This window comes from Pygoscelis adeliae, unplaced genomic scaffold, assembly GCF_000699105.1.
Source record: "Pygoscelis adeliae isolate BGI_AS28 unplaced genomic scaffold, ASM69910v1 Scaffold36, whole genome shotgun sequence".
Classification (NCBI taxonomy): Eukaryota; Metazoa; Chordata; class Aves; order Sphenisciformes; family Spheniscidae; genus Pygoscelis; species Pygoscelis adeliae.
The window spans coordinates 679,127-685,844 of NW_008824934.1; positions in this window are offsets into that span (position 1 = coordinate 679,127).

Consider the following 6,718-nt stretch of genomic DNA (forward strand, 5'->3'; position numbering starts at 1 on the left):
GTCGTTCTTTAATACTTTTCAGAGTGAGATGCGACAGATACTAAGACATTCTCTTCACAGAATGCATTGGTAATCCTTTTGCTCACAGTTGCATTTGGAGCATTTGTGAGTAGCCTTGCAGTTACTGCCAAAGTTGTGCAGAATCACTAGTTTCAAAAAGCCCTAAAAAAATAAAAAAAAATGTAGACTTTACATTAAGCCTCTTTCCAATGTGCCAAAGATTCTCTTAGCCTCTGCCAAGTGTATCATATTACTGCAGCTGAAAGTTGGGCTGGCGGAGGAAAAGCAGCAAAGTGAAACAAGCTGGGATGGACATGAACTCTTTTCTTTAACTGACTGTATAATCAGCAGAGGACAAATCTGCAGTTGTCAGCTTTATGTAATGAAAAAATTGGGGGAGGGGGCAGAAAAAGGGAATCCAGAAGCCAGCATCATGCCCTCGGAATGTTTCATTAGGGATGCTTAACGTTAGAAGAGCTGTCATTTGTCAGGGGCTGTCTTCAGGAGCAGAATGAAAAATGAGATGCTGTGAGAGAGCAGGCAGGGCTTCTCTGCTTAGGAAATTCTGGTCAGGGAGTTTACAAACTCAGATAAAAGTAAACATCAACTCCCTCTTCCATGAAACTTGGCAAGTGACCTGCAAATTTCTTGTGTACTTGGGAGCTAGCCAGTAAGGGGTTATCATGCTAGAAAGGCAAGCATTTTCACAATCGTACTGATTTTGGGTACCTCAGCTTGAGCACATCAGAAAGACTGACTTGGAGAAGTGGTCGGTTTGCCTTAAGCTGTTAGGTTCTTTAAGGCATCTCCAGGCTGCAGACATGAAGTCAACTCAGGACTTTTTTAAAAAGCTTACTCAGAAATTCTCAGGTTTTCAGAAATAGCTGCACTTTTCTGTCTGGTCACTAAGCGCTGGATACTCAGCGCTCCTGAGTGAGGTGGGATGTCCTTAGCTAAACAGTTCTGACCAGGCGGAGGAAAAGGAACTGTGCAATCTCCTAGCTTCACAGGCAAATGGCAGGGAGGGGGTAGTTCTGTTGCCAGCCAGTATAAAACATTCCTAAGGAATATCTGAAGCATTTGAAAGGTTTCGGAAACTTCTTGCACTTTTAATAACAAAAAATTGTTTCATTTGAATTTTTTTTTCCCTAGTTCATAATCAAGCCTGCAACATTTTATAAGTTTTATGTATTTTCAGACTAAAGCTGGCCGGGAGCTTTTAAACAACTCAGAATAAATATGACCAATGAGTCTGTACAATTTCATGAAAATTTTCTTTTTTAATTTTCACCAAGCTCCCCCCTGGAGAAAAAAACATGCTTTCTGCAGAGAGTAGACAAAGTGCAGCAGTTGTTCAGATACCAGAAGGACAGAATATGGAGTAACATGGAAGGAAGTTATGGATAGAATTACAAAGGAAAGCTGGAACTAGGAGGACGAGAAAGAGCAGAAAACAAGGGTACCAGGCTTGAACTCCTGTGGACCAAAGCAGTCAGCTGCAGCAGTCAGAGATGTTGGCTCATCTCAGCTGTTAGCTGCAACTTTCTAGGGACAGTTACACCTCTTTTCTCAGTAGCGCAGTTGGCAGAATGAAACATGCCTGTGCGTGAGCACTCTGAAAAAGTGCTTTGTTCGGAGCTCCAGAGAGTGGTGCAAATGCACCTCCATTTGTGGTTTAAGCTGTAGACCACAGTATGAAGTGAGAAACTGGTAACTTATCAGTACCTCAAGTCCCCTGAACAAGTTTCTGTCAGAGTGTGGAGATGAGAACACATCTGCAGAAAGACTGATTGAGAAGGGAGTCTTGAAGTAAAAACCTGCCTTGGAATGGGGCTCAAAAACTTCAGCCAAGAGCTCTTCTCCAGTAAAGCAGTACTGGCTCAAAAGAAAAATACTGCTCGCAAACAGTGCTGGAAGAACACTGAGTTTCAGTCATGGAACTGCGTAACAGCGTTAAGTGCATCCACCTTTCATACGGCTCGTAAGAGTCAGCAGTGTTTGAGAAAGATTTTAACTTATGCACTGTTACATATGCTCTCTCCACTTGCCAGAGTATCTGAGCATCTCACAGTCTCTCAGATCATTTAATCTCACATCAGTCTTGAAGGTAGGAAGGTAGTGCTATTATCTGCACCTTACAGGTTAAGACCATACTGTGCAGGAGAAAAGACTTGCCTGAGGTCAAGCATGGAATCTTGCAGAGCAGGAACCTGAAATCTTCCAAGCACCCAGTTAGTGCCTTACTGTTTCTGAAGATGGCTACATGAACCTGAGTTTTAAAGCACAGATTGAGAACTCACACAACCACATAGCCTGAGGAAATGAAGAATTTCTTTTGTCCCAATGCAAAGAAAGTAAACACTTTTGTAAAATACATCTCAGCTCGGACCCCCCACCACAAAAAAGGTAGTATCTAGAGCTTTAGAAAAAGTGCATTCTTGAGGACCTCATTGTTTCCTAATACTTATTCACGCAGCTACTAAAGGTTAGAACAGCCAAGCCCTTTTCCATGAGTTACTGAAGTATTCCGAACGGGGAAAGAGACTATACTGTATATTAGCCATTTGTGTTCTTGCGCCACATGTGGTGGGTGAATGGGAATCTTTAGCTGCAGAGATGATTCATGACCTCTGTGACATTTAGGATCCTGCTTCCCTGTCAAGGTAGCAAGCAGGTTATACCCTGATGGATCAGAAGTGAGAAAGCAGGGTTTCTTGGAAAGCACGTAGCTCGCTTTCCCCCCATATGCTGGGAATGCACTGTGCCCATCCACATAGAAATTCACTGCCTGTGCATCCAACTTTACCAAACCACTGGCTGCAGAATGCTTTCCAAACTTTTAAAATTTAAGCCAAATATTTGCTCAGAAACCAGCTCAGTAGTAAGGCCAAGACAAATCTCATTTATTATGGCGATGCGAGTCAGATGAGGAAAGCTCTTATGCTGAGGTATTCGGAACTTACAGATGCAACTTGTGGAGCTAAGGGAGACACATGAACTTAACGCTGCGCACACTAACAATGCTTCTGATAAAGTCACTGTGCATCTGGATTCTTTGGTGCACAAGCTCTGGCCAGAATCCTCAGTGCCGCTGCTGGTAAAAAGCAAAATTTCAGGTTTATACTTAGTTTGTTAATACTGTGGTTGTTAAATTTCAAGCACAGCTCTCTTCTGTAGATATTTTAAGTATTAGTAGGACCAGAGTGCACATCTGTTGCATGTTGACATTTCATCCCTGTTCCCTGCCCCGGGTTAAGAATATCATGGCTTTCCCAAGAGATACTTGTGCTTAAAGGACTCTCAGACGCAGCCATCAGTGGCCTCAAATCTACAGCACTTGTCAGAATTTAAGCCTCTTTCAGACGCTTCAGACAGCTCCCCAGACTCCCTTCTGAGAGCCAGCGTTGCTCTGTGCCAAGGGCAAGAAGTTAGTCAGAACTCTAAAGTTGTATCCCTGTCTTTTCCAATAGCTGAAAATATTCTCCATGCTTTATCAGGCAGCCTGAGCCCCTGAAAGGACTGCTTTTACACAAGTGCAGAGAACTGCTGCTGTGACTTCGGAGTTCTGCTGAATTTTAGAGGTCTCAGGTTCTCAAGTGCGGATATTTGGTTTGGAATACAGGCGAGAACTGTCATCCTGCCTATATTTGGACAGAAAAACATTCCTGGCTTTGGTTTCTGCACAGTGTCTAAAAGCAATGGAACACATTACACTTTGAGGGAATCCATGTGGTGTAATGGGGAATAGGAAAGGACGACAGAACTGACTTTGCTTTGTCTTCGTGCTGTTAGCAGCAGTGACCAGGACCTGGATATCGTTTGTAGGGAGCTGGGATTTTCTGAGCAAACAGTCAGGGATGCATACCCTGAGACCTCTCTGTGCAATAAACGTCACATGAAAAAGCAGGCTCTAAACAGCTGTCAGAAGGGAGTGAACGTTGCATAAAACCTACAATGGTCATCTAGAGACTATGGAGAACATAAAGGATTGGATCATTTGCACAACACATTTTCTTCGTTAAATCACCTCAGTCTTGCTTTGCTCTTTTCAATCTTAATTGCTGAAATGTTTAAAGTGGGGCTGCCGTATAAGGCACAACATACGGCTACATTCCCAAGGGCAAGTTTTAGTTCAAAAATAAAGACTTTCTCACTTCCATGGATTATTCTTAGCATTTCTCTCCTCCCCTTTATTCAGCATTGTTAACATTAAATGTTACTTTCAGCACTATTTCTAAATGGTTCTCTCTGCTACATTTGCCACGTTTAAGAGGAAAGTTAGCCCTGGTGCAGCAGGCCAGGAATCACACTGGCACCGCTTCATTCAAGTCCCCAAGATGACGCAAGAACAATATATTCCGACATACCCAGTCACGCTAAGAGGCGCTACACAGAGAACAACCATTAGTGCTAGAACTGCAGATGTCCGACTATCCAAAACTAATCCCACCTCTCATTAAACCTCTTATTTATTCATGGATTAAGTGCACATTATTCAGCATTAGAACAAAGTGCTCCCATTAGCTTCCCCTGTCGTGAGCTGGGAGTTCTACGTGGAGGCGGGGAAGAGAGGGAAAGAAGAAGGACCTAACATCTGATCGTGTCTGATGGCTCAAGGCACGAGCATCAGCGTTTCATCTCTAGGGCACCAGTCCAAGTCCAGGCCACAGGCAGGGGAGGGGGAGCGCACACAGCTGAATGTGATTTACCACATATTGGCTCCTTGGTGGCCCATGTGAAAAGAATTAGCAAATCCTCATATAGCTCTTATTTTAAAAAGCACTTGCATATTTATCCCTTCGTCTCACAACTTGGGGGGAAAAAAAAAAACCCAACCCAACATTCTTGCATGGTTCCTGTGGGAACGGCAGTTAAAACTTGTACTTTTTCAGTGGGTCATGGACTAAAAAGGATTGTATCTGCTGTAGCAGGGAGCAACATTCCCCCGGGAGGGGGAGAATAAGAATGTTCTTTAGTCCCCAGACATTCTCCCACTTTCTATCGTGCAGCCCCTCGTGATCAGCATCTGCTGATGTTCCTAGAAAAATCCACGGTCTGCTGAATAGCAAATGAGCTGAAAACAAGGGCTCGCTCCAGCTGGCAAAGAAAATGGAATATTTTGCTTAACTGTCAATTTGGAGCTGCAGCTCACAGAAGTGCCTGTACTGGCCTGACCTTGTGTTACCAAAGAGCCATGGTCTTGACCCTAGCCAGAAGCTCAGCAGTCCAGTCATGGCCACGTAGCAAGTAGAATTTCAGGAATGAAATGAGGGAGAAATTGTTATCAATATACAGATAATAAAGTGTGTCCATAACGGAATAAGAATTGCTTCCCTGGGCAGGGATATTTTTGTTGTTGCTCTTTAGCGGGCTGTATTAATAATCTGTAATCCATTTGTGGATGGACCAATCCTCCTGAAATCCTGGGAGCATCATAGACTAGTGGGAACATAATCAAAGGAGAGAGGGGTTCTTTTCCTGACTCTGCCTTTTGACAAGCTATCTCCCTCTCTCTACTCCCTCAGTCTCATGCTGCCTGTAAAACGTGGAGTTTTGGCCACATTTCCAAAGGAAGTGCTTTAGAAACCCTGTTTCCAAGTATGCGATGAGCTGCCGTCTTATATTTAAAGTCTTACACCAGAAAAACTCAGCAAGATCTTTCCCTTTCAAAACCATTGCTGTATATCGCTGCAAGGTACAGAGCTGCATTTCAGGAGCTCATTTACGGAAGACCTGTCAGCCTCATTTGTGGGAGACCAACTGGTTATAAACATCAAGCAGAAAGCTACTCACTACCCACACTAATTAACTAATGACAATATTTGTCTTTCGTCTTTAAAGGAGCATTTGCCTACTGCTCTGACATCTCCTTGCCTCTCTCCAGCCCCTTGCCGTTCCTATAACCAGCAAGAATACAAACCGGTAGCAAAAGGAGAAAGGGGAGGAACATCCTCCCCCACCTTGTCCCCTCCTTCCCTCTCCCATAATCTCTAGCTAAATTTAACGCAGCTCCTAATCTCAGGCCAGGCTCTTGGCTCTTTTCCTGCTTACTACAGTTATCTTTTTCTTCTCATACTTCACATTCGAGCCTGGATGGGAGCAGAGAAACTATTTTGCAGGCTGAGAGTACAGGCCAGATTACACATGAACTAGATGAACTAGCAAGGACGCAAAGCTAACCATTTCACCCAGCGTGGCACTCAATCGGCCGCAAGCCACACTCTGATCCTGGCCCTCCGCGTAAGCAGGCTTATCAGGAAAGATAAAACAGCAGAACCTTCTTCACTTCTCCAAAGCCTGACTCCCATGGAGCTGAGCCTGTCACGGGGGGCAAAGCTTGCCAAAAACGTACCTGGCACATACGGGCATCTGCTTGCCTTCTGTTATCTCTTGTTCCTGTGGCTCCACTGACATCTTGCTTCTTTGTTGTGGTGCAGCAATTCCCTTCTTCTTACTAGGAAAATGAAAGGGTCAAAATGGTGCTTAACAGCTCAACTCTTGCTCCTCGAAAGCAATCACAGCAGGAAGAGGGAAATGAAAGAATATACTCCCACCCTGAATGCTAGGGTTACAAACCGTTTCTGTAGTTCTTAAGCCGGTATATTATGCTGTGCAAAATTCCATCTCCAATTTGGCCGTACAATGAATTTCAGACATGAAAACAAGATCAGGAGATCTTGAAATAGAACTTGCATTTTAAAAAATCAAAACATAAAAT